General features: G+C 44.6%; 1 protein-coding gene across 4 annotated transcripts in view; it reads right to left on the reverse strand.

The window, feature by feature from the left end:
- RIPOR3 (RIPOR family member 3) overlaps positions 1-13242 on the reverse strand; it is a 52272-nt gene extending 39030 nt beyond the window's left edge. The window contains exons 1-3 of one of the 4 annotated variants that reach the window (XM_032704739.1): positions 13139-13242; positions 8295-8372; positions 7463-7545 (exon numbers count right to left, since the gene is read on the reverse strand). The gene's annotated coding sequence lies outside the window, so the exon portion shown is untranslated. Of the gene's footprint in view, positions 1-6513; positions 6602-7156; positions 7427-7462; positions 7546-8294; positions 8373-13138 lie in introns of those variants that run through there. The other 3 variants (XM_032704735.1, XM_032704736.1, XM_032704737.1) reach the window with 3 other exon arrangements.
- Between the last annotated feature and the right edge of the window lie 529 nt (positions 13243-13771).

Here is a 13771-nt window from a genome sequence, read left to right on the forward strand (position 1 = left end):
TTAATTGAAGGAGTAGTTCCTGTCAGCTTTCTACATGCCAGGACTCTTCAAAGGTGGCACTACCTTTGGGATCACTGTGTGGGTTCCAGTTCAGACAATGAGTAACAAAGGCCTAGTGACAGATTTCCATAGAGTCTGGGCATATGCTGCTGCACTGAAAGCACTGTAAAGGCACACACAAAGGTGTGGTTACATGTATCGATGCAACAAATGTACCCAAGGCTCTGGTGTTACACATGGAACCAAACCAGGCATTTTCAGACATCAGCCAGCCATTTGACCTGCTCTTTCTTGCCTTCCACTGTAAAAACCAGGTAACCAACTTCCTGCAAATCAGCTTCCTTCAAAACTTCAGAAAAGCCTTGGAACTTTGGGCAGAGATCAGGTCTCAGCCACATCCATACGCTGCAGTGTAATGATTGCTCAAACAGCTCAAAAGCACGTGCTTTTGGAATATCTCTGGGTGTCAGTTCTCTTGGAAAACCCCTGGCCTACTATTTTAACTTTACAGATCTCATCAAACAAAATCCTTGCTCATATTCTGGAGAAATGTAAACCCTTTTCATAAAATCTCAATTATGTAATGGAAGAATTGCAGAAATTCAGTGCCTGGGTGAACTGAAGGTTATTGACACGGGGGTTTTTCTGCACTAGTAGAAATACAAACATATTCATGCCAACACTAAAGCAGTAAACATTCAGATTTTAAAACACACTGAGGCCTTTGAATTGCCTCTCTGTTTATCTGTTCAGGCCCAGTATTGGAAAATTATATTTCCCTCTTCAAGTCTTTGGAAATTTAAATAATAAAACACAGGTTATATAAGCGCAGAGAATTATGGAAAAACGTAAGTAGAAAGTACATAGTTTCAAAATGCATTTGAATAACTCCAATACAGCTAAACTGACGTTATTCAGACTTTCCAGTCTTATTCAATATTGGATTGAAACCAAGCCCAAGACATTTCAGCCCAAAGGAGGTTTTTAAGAAAATTACAAGTACCTATATTTCCAGTTTACAATGTCTGTCTGGGAAAGCTCTACTGCCCAAGGAAAGGCCAGCCTACCTTCTCATGGGATCAAACAGAAGAGATGTGAACTAATTAAGGGGACATTTGGATCAGCTTGTAAACATAAGGACGCCCCAAAGAGCACCCAAAGCAGAAACCTGGATGCAAATATCTGCTGTCTTGGAGCAAAACATGGATGCAGATTCCGATCCCCATTTCACACTGGAAGTTCATTTCTAACCTGTGCAGACACAAGCTGTAGGCCCAGCTCTGCATTCCTTCCACACCCAGGGTTGGAGTTCTGCCTGAATAAGGAATGTAAGAGAGAAATGAACTCCTTATCGGCCTGGCAGATCTTGTTTGGTGATGTACATGCCTGTGAACCTGCCAGAACTCAAATGTGGGACATGGCACCCAGCCGAGCTCCAGAGCTGAGAGTCTGCAAACCACCACTCTACTCTGTAGGACACTTGAAATAAAGTAGAACTATTTCCATAAGTAACTGCTCCTAACTCCAGGATACCTGGATATACTCTGATATTTCTATTAGAAACAACTTTCATCAATGGAAAAGTGAAGATCCCAGATTTGTATAAAAATGAGTAACAAAGGGAATAAATTGTGTATTTCCAAAATGATGGGCATTTAGAAGGATGGCTATATGGGAAAAGATTTAATAACCATAAATCCCACAGTGGGAAATACTGAACAAACAAATAGGAAGAGAAGCTTTCTCAGCATAACATTGTGTGTCCATTGCCCTCCCAAATCACAGGGCATCTTGTAGATACAGATGCTTATGGTAAAATCTTTCCATCACTCCAGAGAGGCACAAACTTCACCCTGGCTTTTGAAAAGATAAATCAACTATGTCTCCTTCAACTCCACAACCAGCAGCATTTCAAAATCTGCAGGGAGAAAGACCTCCCAAATGCAGGAATGGCAAGAAACCGTGGAAACAAATCTCTTATGTGTGAATGTTGGTCTTTTTTAAATTTTCCCAGGGCTGGGGCCTTCCTGGGTGTTTTTCTCATTATTGTCCCCAAACAAAATGCAAAACTGTAGGATAAAGATGTGGTCAAAAGAGTCAAAAAGACATATTAAGGTAATTCACGTTGCATTTTGTTCAGACAAATATTTTCACGATAGTTGAGAAAGGAATATGTTTAATAGAGTATCCACTATTTTGAGAAAAAGAAATGCCAGCTAAAATCCAGGGCTTTGGCTACTCTAAGGCTTCCTAGGCAAGATTAAATCAAAATATTTCCTGTAAACATTCCCTCTTTTCATCAGCATGTCAACTGTAGTAAGTAAAATGTGATACTAATTCCCAGCATCAAAATCTGGGATAACTTTATAAAGTCAAATGTTTCCTTACTTTCACAGAAACAACTATTACTGGAAATATTTTCCAAAGCATGTTGCAAGTGGAGGTAAGTAAATCAGATAGCACACTGCACATTTTTCAGGGAAAAAGTTTCTAGAAATGAGTCAGGATTTAATAAAAAATGTCTCTGAGGTACGTAAGTCATGCCCATAATAGAATATTTTTCAATTTTCAGCCCTGTATACAGCATTTTAAACCACTAACAGATGTATGAAATAAGAAGCAAAACTGTCCCTTATTCTCTGCTGTGCACACACATAGACACATGGAAACCAATGGGAGGCTCTTAAACATTTTCCACGAGAAAGACAATTTGCTCACAATTCCTTCTCCCTTTAAATTGTTTCTGTGGCAACACATCTGGTGCTGTAATTCTGGGCCAGACCATTAACTATCCTGAAAGAAGAAAGTTATGTTGTTGTTCTGGTCTGCAAGAATGTGAAGCAGAGAGAGATCTGTGAACACACGTAATCAGGTCACCCTTATTGCCTTCACAGGCTCACAGAACATCAGCTACAGACATTTATGCATAGCTTAAAATTACAAGTTTTAAAACATTTCAACAAGGGTTAGAGAAAACTCTCATGGCAAACACGTTGTCTATAAGCCAGGGTTTTTTCAATAAAATGATGAGTGCTCTGCTACTGCTGTTCCTACCATATGAGATAAGTGAGGGAAATATTCAGCTGAGAGGACCAAGGTTCATTCCCTAATCATAAACATAACTCTCCCTATGGAACGGAGAAAGATTGATGCTGATTTCTTATCATCCCCCAGCACTACATAAACATTGCTGGATTATCACCCATTTCACAGACGGTATTTCAGGAGCACAGAACACCTGGAGGGTCTGGTAAACTCAGCTGCCCCTGTGGGGAGTCACCCCTCCCAGAATCATGGAATCACTGAGGCTGGAAAAGCCTTCCCAGAGCATTGAGTCCAAGTGGTGCCCGATCCCCACCTTGTCACCCAGCCCAGAGCACTGAGTGCCACATCCTTGGACACCTCCAGGGATGGGGGCTCCACCACCTCCATGGGCAGCCCCTTCCAATGCCTGGACACCATTTCCATGGAGAAATTCTTCCCAAAATATGCAGCCCTGGGCTCTGAAAGCTCTTGAGGACCAATAGATTTTACTGGCCTTACTTGAAATTATAGGAACCTATGGATGCTTGATGTAAGTCTTGGACATCCCAGCTTGAGCACATCAGCAATCTCAGGATGTGTCATCTGAACAACTTAGTTGTAGAGACAGGAAAGAAAAACAAGAATAAAAGCTTACAGCCCCAATTCAGCTTGCTGAGTCAACAAATGAACAGGTTTTTAATCACTAATAATTCTGAAAAGTCAGTCTCAACTCTTAAATCACACTGCATGACTATAATCCAATGCAAGTTATTATGGTTATTTTACCATGCAACTGAGACTGACATCTCAAAATATAAACTCTGTTATGGACGTAATTCACGATCCAAGGGCCAGGGCAATTTCCAAGGGCTGCAGCATTCCCTGAACTCAGCCTGTAGCAACAAGAGTTAAAAAGATAATGGAAGTGGATTTTTGCTACTTCATCAAGCAGATGAATTCATGGAAAGAACATATCTGATGAATAACAAAGTATCACTGACACAGTTACTTTTCCAATAATAATTGCACTTTAAGTTCTCCATAAAACAATTTTTATTATTTAATTTGAAACAGCTAAATTCAAATCTGGAGTAGTTACATATAAATCTGTTTGCTAACTGCACTTAAAGTATTTCTGTATTAGTGACAAAGAACACAACATCATCTTGGTGTTCTGACCTTCTAAATTACTAATGATTAAATGCCTTGATTGGCTGAAAACCAAGTTTTGCCCTAAAAAGTTGAACTGAATAAAAATTATGGTTTTCAGCCACTCTGTCTTTGAAGACATACTGGTTTAAAGCAGTCTGTCCTCAGGGAGAATAAACTGGCAACAGAAATGGAAAAGTTGAAAAAAGTGGATAAAACCTGGTATTTCATAAATATGTATGTCCCTTTGGTGCTTCCGGAGGCAGCATCTGAGGATGGGAATCGAAGCCAGGGCCTGAGCACCTGTAGCCATTAAAGGCTGGCTGATGGCCCTTGCACGACTTGCTGTCTGTATAATTTTGGATTGTCACCAGCCAATCACCTTCCAAAAATCCAGTTCTGGGCAATAACAGTCTGGATAATTCAGCTCTGTCTGTTCCCTCTTTTTCAGCCTTTTGGCTAAGATCAAGAGTGCAGATTTAACTAATATTAAACCTACTATTATACATAAAATATCTCCTTCACTTCCAGTCTTTCTATTTATTTCATCCAAATGAAACAAATTAATAAGCCTTCTGAGTTCTCCCTCCCTTGATTTGTCTTGTATAACCTCCTATAGCTATAGCCAGAACCTCTGTTTTGTCCTGGTGCTCTGTAACTCCACATTATCACTCCTCAAACCCCTGAGAAAGACACACAGTAAGATCACAACTTTCCCCTCCCCACAGACTGAGTCTGGTTTCCCTTTCTGGCCATAGTGGCTCTATTCCACTTTTGAGGCTCTTTTATGAGGATATTGCAAAGGAATATTTGTGAAGGAATTAGCTGTGGAAGGCAATAAAGTGCTGTTGGTAGATGTGATATTACAGGGTCCCAATGCCCTGCCTGGATTGCTCCTAAGAAACCTAGAGCTAGAGAGAACATTGTAGAGCGATTGTACAGCTGCTCTTTGTCTTGACAGAAGGAAATCATCTCATCTTTATGCTACCCTTTGGGGAATGCCATTACAGAACTCACTGTTTGGCCCATATCTCCATGGTTCTGGCTCTGTGCTCTTGACAGAAACACCACTGCTCCCCTGCAGCTCCTGACTGACTCCAGAGTGGAGCACCAGATCAGGATGCAGGACCTGTCACCTCAAGGAAGCCCTTTCATTCCTCTGAAGAGTATCCAGACTCTAACTGCAGGAAAATTTTACCAAGCTAGTTGTTCACTACCAGATCACACGTGTTGGATCTCTCATGTCTCCCTCTAGACATGGGGCACAAAGAGGCTGGACCTGCCACTCAATGGCAGCTCCAGCCCATTTTGGCAGATTTTGTGCAGCTTTTCCTGCACTAATACATGTGGTGCTTATGTCACTCACTCTGCAGAATTCAGAGAAGAAGCATGGAAGGGATCAACTGCACTACAAAGGAACACAACAGAGAAGGAGTTTTGCATATGCACATTCCTTTAGCCACTGCATCTCTCTTAGATGTACCTCTCCACTCAACATGAGTATATGCACTGCACCTCATCAATAGGTGTAGCTCCCATTTTACAGCTGTGAAAACACAGGTATAGACGGATTAGGTCTTAATCCCAACAAAGGAAATGACTGAATCAGGAGTCTGAGTGCTGGTGCTGGTTCAACACTAAAGAAATGGCTCAAGAAACATGTAACCTTATTTTTCAAATTCCTTCAAGTTTCTTTGGTCGATGAACAACTCTATTTCCATATGGCCCAACTTATTTAAAACACTTTTTAAAAGGGGAAATTAAACTCTGTGTGAATCAAAATGTAACTGGGCTGTGACCCAAACCCTCAATTCGTATTTATGAGCAAATAAAATGTAATCTCCGCACAGACAAAAAGAGTTAACTAAAATACAACCAGCCCATGCAATGACACCTCCAAAACACAAACCCTACAGGATGGCATTGTCCTGCTGCTTTCACTGTTCCACCTGTTCCAGCCAGGTGCTCCCCGGTTATTTCCTGGTGTGAACAGCTTTACCCTGGATAAAAAGCTACCAAACTTCTTTGTGCCGGTGCAGTCTCTGTAGGAATATCTGTAGGAATATCGGCATCCTTTTGCAGCTTGTCCACTTACAGATGCCTGCAGACTCCTCAGGAGACCACCTGCCCCACAGGTGACTGCATCCATCCCAGAGGTGACTGCATCCCCCCACAGGTGACAGACATGTCCTCCTACAGGCGACTGCGCATCCCCCCCATACGATAACTTATTACTAATAGCCTCTCCAGAGGCGACCGTATCCTCCCCACAGCTGACCGCCATGCCCCCCCATAGGTGCCTGCCCTGTCCCCTCTCGGTGCCCCACAGCTCTTACCTACCGAGACCGTGCCGGTGTCCCCGCGCTGCCCCGCACGTCCCGGACCCGCGTCCCGGGTGCCCGGACGGCGCTCCGGCCGTGCCCCTGCCCCGTTCCCGGTGCCCCCCGTGCCAGGTGCGTCCTACCTGCGCTGCCGGCGGGTGCGGAGCGCGGCTCGGCCCCGCTGCCGCCGCGGCTGTCGCGGCTGTCGCGGCTGTCGCGGAGTGGCCGGGCCCGTCGGGACGGCCCCGATACCGCCGCTTATCGCCGCCGCCTGTCGCCCAGCTGGGCTCCGCTTCCAGGAAGCCGCGGCTTCGGAGCGCTTGTTTGCCGCTGGATGCTGATGGCCCCGTCCCGCTCGCTGCCTCTGCCTTCCTCCTTCCCTCCCTCTCTCCCTCCCTCCCTCCCTCCCTCCGACCCCCCTCATCCTGGCAGGGGGGCTGGGAACGCGCCGAGCGGCTCCAGCACATGCCGAGCCGGCGGTCACGGCCCGGACCCTCTGCTATTAATCAGGAGCATCCCAGGCGCCCTCCCGCTCGCTCCAGCTGTTCCACTGCGGGCCCCACAGCGCCGCAGGGCAACAACGAACCGGCATCACACGCGGGGACACCCGTCCCTGTCCCCCCGCCGTTTATTCCTCCGTTCCCCTGCCCCCCAACTCTTACGCCTTCACTTCTTCTCAGGCCTTTTCTCCCGTGCCCAGATTCCCGCCTTTCCCATCTTCCCCATCCATTGCTCACTCCTCTGCCCTTACCCCACGCTCTCTCTTCACTATCCCTTTAAAGGTTCCCTCCCCTTACAGCCGTCAGTCATACAACCCTAATCATCATATTTCCTTTTCCTTCTGCCTCCTCCCTCTCATCATCCTACCCTCCCAGAGGTTTTCTAGGACTGAAGAGATGTAATTTGCTCTCTTATTTTCTGTTGACCAAAGCCTGCTCTGAGTCCTTCCTGCTGCACCCACTACTGACCTCCTTCTCGCTTCTGCAGGCAGGTACTGTTCCTCGGGAATGGGCTGCCTTCTGCTGGCTTTCTAGACACCTTCCAGGCAATCCTGGCACAAAGAGGTAAAGTTGTGATATAGAAAGCAGGCTGGAATCTCCCCGTTCCTCATCTCCCCGCAGGCACCCCCACACTCACACCTCTCTCCCGTACAGTACCTTGTCGGAACACCTCACACAAACACGTCCCTGCCCTGGGCAGAGCACCCCGGGTTACACTGTGGCTCATCCATTTCCATCTTCCCCTGGCTTTTAGCACCACTTCCCCGTGCTGACTGACTGACAGCACAGGAAGCCAGACACTCCCCACGGGGAAAATGAGCTGACTGTGTGGAATTCGGACATGCCCTTACGATAACTTATTACTAATTGTGTTTGCTCCCCCTTTAACCATGCTCTGCAACACCCAGGACACACAGCAGACTCTCCCATCCTGTTTCAGGAGGATAAAACACAAAACTGAAGTTCTCAAAGCACCAGTTGACCAGAGACCCCATCCAAGAACCTGTTAGGGCAGAGCTACCACTTTGTTTTGCGGTACTTTATGAAGTTGATCAGGATTTATATTTTCCTGTGCACATGCTTAAAGGAAAATCTTGAAAGAGGCAAGGGGAGATCTTTTGCACAGCTGAACGCGTTTTTAAGGAGAGGCATGAGGGAACTGACACACATGAAAGGGAGAGCAACAAGAGACAAAAACAGATGGGCTGATGGAGTTGGCTGAGTCAATGACTCAGACGCTTTGGGGTTTATATATTTTAGAAAGAAGTGTGCTGAGATGCAGTAAAAGTGGGTTTCATACCTCATCTTGGAACTGGCTGGGGCCTGGAGCACTGGAAATGGCAGTGGTGATCCACCATGGACACGAGAGCTGGGGTACCTAGGAAAACAAATGGGATGCAAACACACAGACTTGTACAAGTAAGTAGAGGATATACTCTAACAATTGTAACTCTACTAACTCTTATCTTGATTTTCCCAGTATTTGGGGTTTTTATGATCAATCACACTGACTGCTTGAAGAATCCCTGCTTGAAGATCCCCTGGCAACTATAACTGCAGCAGCTACATGTCCTGCCACTCTGCTCGTGTTTTCCAGCCCCATAAGACAGTCAGCAATGGGTGTGTGCTCAGCCCCAACCGGGCACAGTGTCAGAGCAGCTCCTGCAGCACAGCACTGCACTGAACACGGGCTGGGAGCTGCAGCAGTTCCCTGTCTCCATGTGCCAGCCCCACAGCAGGGTGGGGCACTCTGGGACTAGTTTAAATCAACTTAACTGGATTTGCAGGAGGACATTTGTCAGAGCACCAAATCTCTGCAGGAGCCCCATGCAACCGGTTGACCAAAAAGCCTTTACTGTTACTCTCATTTCCTCCTGAACATGAGACTTGTAACAAATTCACAGACCAGACCCTCAGCTGACACAAATGACCACGGCTTCCTCACTCCCAGTGCAGATGTCCCCATTTACTTCAGCTGAATATCGGCTTTAAGTGTTTTTATTCCAGTTTATTTTTTTATGATCTTCATTTGCTGTGTCTTCATCTGGTGTGTTTATGTGGCTGGTGCTTGGTTTTCATTATTTTTAACTGCATTTCAGATCATTTGCTCTATGGTTTTGTTCACATTCTCCTTTTCCATGAAATTCTAATAAAACACTTGGCTACAGATTTTCCAAATTGAATACTGATGTTTAGTGCAGATAATTATGTAGAAGGGTTCAAAGTGAGTTCTATAATGTAACAATTTACATATTCTTGAAAACAATGGACACAAACCTACAAATTATTGTTACAAGCTAGTTTCACATTTTTCTGGAATTTCCTTTAGAAATGCATATGTTTAGTATTCTCACGCATATGAAAAGCAGTAAATACTGTATTGCTGGCACCATTATAATATTTACAATGAAAAAATAAAACACACTCTGATGACTCTCAGAACTCAAGGGACACAAAAAAAAATGCCAGTACATTTCCTCCAGAATCTCAAAGCACTTCACAAAAGCCTTTCACAAATTCAGCCACTCAACATCCATCAATATATGCCAACGATATACAAAGATCATTCCACAACAAAGCATTCAGGATGGTTGCAACAGCATTACACATTCAGTGTTTCACCATCACCAGTGTCCTGGCATAATCAGATTAATCATTATTTTATTGTTTAAGTACTGAATTAAGTAGTTTTGGTTTGTTTTCTAAATGGACCGATTTACAGGCAGCAAACCCTGTGAGCAGACCAGACCAGCCTTCTCAGGAACATCCAGACTAAACTGACTTTCAGAAAGGCTGCTATAAACCATAACTCTGTTTATAAAACCAATAGCTAATAACTCAGTAGTTGGGCCTATTACTGTGATCCTTTGCACCAGGCTGGCTTGGAGAGACAATAATTCTTCTTGCAGCTCCTAATGCGAGCAATATGTATGCAAACATTTGCCTGTGTCTCCACCCCACCCTTTTCTATTTTGTATTTTTTAATTTTAGAACGCTGATTAAATGTTAATAATGTGAAGTAATCTGCATAGAAGTGGATTATCTCTCAGTCTACCAATATACTGACCAGGCATTTTCATTACTGTAACACGATGAACTTCAGAGCACGTTACAAACCCATCCCTGCACAGAGCATTTGCTTCCAGTTTGTGAGGGTGTGTTATAGTGAGCCTAAACTGTAAATACACAAATCCAGAGTTACAAGCACATGATTATTTTTCCTTCTTTGTGCATCTATCTGTGCTGGAGTTTATAGTTCACGGTAGTTCAGGAGACATACTAAGAGAAGAGCCAACAGAAGCAAAGAATATCTTCTAAAAGCTGAACACACTGGGACAGTGGCTGAAATCACTGGATTCAATATTTCCAAATGTGACATAAATAGAAAAATCAAATTGCTTTTCTAGTTCCCTTGGCTTGTACTTTTCTAGTTTTACTTATTACCACTGCACCAGCACTATCTGGTTAATAAACAGTGGCACTTCATTACATTAATATATATATGCCTGCCTGTTCATACTCTGTAGCCATTTCAGCAAGAAGTCAGTGACAAATCAAACAAATCAAATGAGTGTGTCCCATCCCTGGAATTGTTCAAGGCCAGGATGGACAGGGCTGGGAGCAACCTGGTCTAGTGGAAGGTGTCCCTGCCCATGGCAGGGGGTGGAACCGGGAGATCTTTAGGATCCCTTCCAACCCAGACCACTCTGATTCCGTGAGTGATACACTAAACCCCAGTAAGATTAATTTCATGTGTCCATTACAAATCCAGGTGAGGTTATGAACGGTGTTATTGTGCCGGACGCACTGCGGTCCAGCCAAGGCCGCTGCCTTAATTAACGGCCCTCATTAATGGCCGTCGCCGCGGTCACACCGGTCCGGACAGCGCGGGCACAGCACCCTCTGCCGGCAGCGACTCCCGCAGCACCAAGGACGGACAGTCGCGACAGTCGCGACACAGCCTCCCCCGTGCGATGGAAACGGACAATCCCACGGGATTCCCTTCCCTGGTGCCGGATTCCCCTCCGGCAGAGATCTAAAGCAGGCCGGTCTGCACTGCCCCACAGGCACCGCGGTGCTTCCAGCACTGGCCTTTGAGCCCGTGTGAGCACCCCCGGGTGACTCGGGGATCATTAAGTGATAATTCATAGAATCATAGAATCAGCTGGGTTGGAAGAGACCTCCGAGATCATCAAGTCCAACCCTTGATCCAACCCCGCTGTGGTTACTAGACCATGGCACTAAGTGCCACACCCAGTCTCTTTTTAAAAATCTCCAGGGACAGAGAATCCACCACTTCCCTGGGCAGCCCATTCTAATGGCTGACCACCCTCCCTGTAAAGAAATTCTTTCTAATATCCAACCTAAACCTCCCCTGGCACAACTTGAGACCATGCCCTCTTCTCTTGCTGATAGCTGCCTGGGAAAAGACACCAATCCCCACCTGGCTACAACCTCCTGTCAGGTAGCTGTAGAGAGTGATGAGGTCTCCCCTGAGCCTCCTCTTCTCCAGGCTGAACAGCCCCAGCTCCTTCAGCCTCTCCTCATAGGACTTGTGCTCCAGTCCCTTCACCAGCCCAGTTGCCCTCCTCTGAACCTGCTCCAGGACCTCAATGTCCTTCCTGAATTGAGGGGCCCAGAACTGGACACAGCACTCCAGGGGTGGCCTCACCAGTGCTGAGTACAGGGGAAGAATCACTTCCCTGGTCCTGCTGGCCACACTGTTCCTGAGCCAGGCCAGGATGTCATTGGCCTTCTTCAATCTCAGTAAGCAATAATTCGTTATTCTATAAAAAGGTATCGTTATTTTTGCAACTAGATGCTGAAATCATTTGCAAAATTAATTCACTGTCTCACAGTCAGACCAGGGAACAGGCCCTGCCATGACCTTCCTTCACGTGTTTCTGTCAGAGCAGTTTGACTCAGCACAAACCTGTTTGTAGCACTCTGACAGAAGGCACACGTAGAGAAGCTCAGGAAAAGGAAGTCAAATGCTGGATTTCTGAAACAGTACCTGCCAAAGTAGGGGGCAGGAGGAACTTGCCTATGAGTGAGCTACAAACTTGTTAAGTGATGTCAAAATAACACTAAGTGTTCAAACATCACACCTGGGGAACAAGAGCACTCCAGACAAGACTGTCCAATCCCGCTGGGCAGCAAGGGACTGTGCAACTGGAGCTGCGTGTTTATAAAAGGTTAAACTGTTGGAGTCCATAGTGGTTTGTTCACTTTAAAGCTCACTTTCCTCTCCTTGTTTGAGAGGAAATTACCTTGAACAACAAAGCCTAGTAATTTGCTTCCCAAGCATACTGTACGCAGTCACAAATAATGTTAAGATCTATCAACCACTATTCTGTGTAAAAACATTCCTTTGTAGCAAAAGGCACAAGTACTCATTATTCAGCAGATGGCACCTAATATCTTACTTATTTCAGGTTAAGCCACTAGCAGAGGGCATAGTTTTCCTCACAAACACCCATAACATGGTTTCCAGGCAAGTGCAAAAGCAAAGTCTTTACTCCAAAAGGTTTATAAGGCAGAGCTTTTTGTCTAATTCTCTGATAATAAGACAAAATTTAAATTCCAATCTGCACCAAGAGACGTTTAAAAGAAATTTTGGAACAATTATTCCTTTGGTTTGCCATATTTTTTTCCAAATTCTAGACCAGGGATACTCAGTGAGTAGTGGAAAACCAAACAAGAAATGTTCACAAATTGCTTTGTGGAAAGAAACACTGAAGTGTTACCTATTGACCTGTACAGCTCAGCACCAGTGTAGCTTCTTCCAAACACTTCAGCCAGAAGAGTTAAATCATTAAACTCTACACACAAGTGTGAGGTGTCAGCTGTGCTCAGTACTGCCCTGTTTAAATAAGGAGGAATTTCAAAGTAATTCACAGTCACTGAACAGAAATGGATTACTAGATGAAGGGGAAGAAAAAGCTTTAAAAGCTTTTAATTATTTTAGTTAGAAACCTCAGAGAGTACAAATTAATGTATCAGCTTTTGACTTGCTAGGAAAGTATTTTCAAAAACGTTCACAAGGTTATCACAACTAAAGCCCCAAACCAAGAACAATCACAGGAATGTTCCAGAGGCCCCCCCCCCCCAGAGCTGGGACAAACAGCCCACTTTGTAAAGTACCTGCAGCACATCCTCCTTTGAAGGTCTGACGTTGGAGCCAGATGAAAGTCACCATTCCCATCCAGGATAAAAGGCAAAAATGTCTGCAGAGGTAAGAAAATCAGAAATAATTCAGTGGTTTCTCTCACCTTGGTGTCCCCAATTACTTGGGTATATTGCTGGTAATCATCCCTCTCCACACTATGTTTAATTTATGGGAATATTTTGTGTGAAATAGTGCAAATCAAAGCTCTGATTACAATCTAGTGAATCTAACAACCACTCCTCTGAGCTGGCACTGACAGTATAAACAAAGAATAGTTTGTGTTAAACATAAAATCAGCATAAGCCCTGAACTATACAATAAAAGTTTAGGTGGGTCATCAGTACAGTCAACATATGCTGACAGAAATTTTCTATGCTTTCTTCTTGCAAGTATTCTATGAACCCCCAGGAGGGTTGTCTGGAATATCATCCCACTTAAACTGTCAGAAGTGTCGAGATGGGAAAGAAGCATCATGACAGAATCTCATTATAGTTCATGGTGGACTTAAGTGATGGAATTTCTACACCAAAACAAACAAAAGAAAAAAAGTGGCCTCCCAATCAACTTCCCCAACTGCTCAGAGATTAGGAAACCCAACCTGTCTTTCA

This window comes from Chiroxiphia lanceolata, chromosome 17 (genome assembly GCF_009829145.1).
Source record: "Chiroxiphia lanceolata isolate bChiLan1 chromosome 17, bChiLan1.pri, whole genome shotgun sequence".
In the NCBI taxonomy this organism is placed as follows: Eukaryota; Metazoa; Chordata; class Aves; order Passeriformes; family Pipridae; genus Chiroxiphia; species Chiroxiphia lanceolata.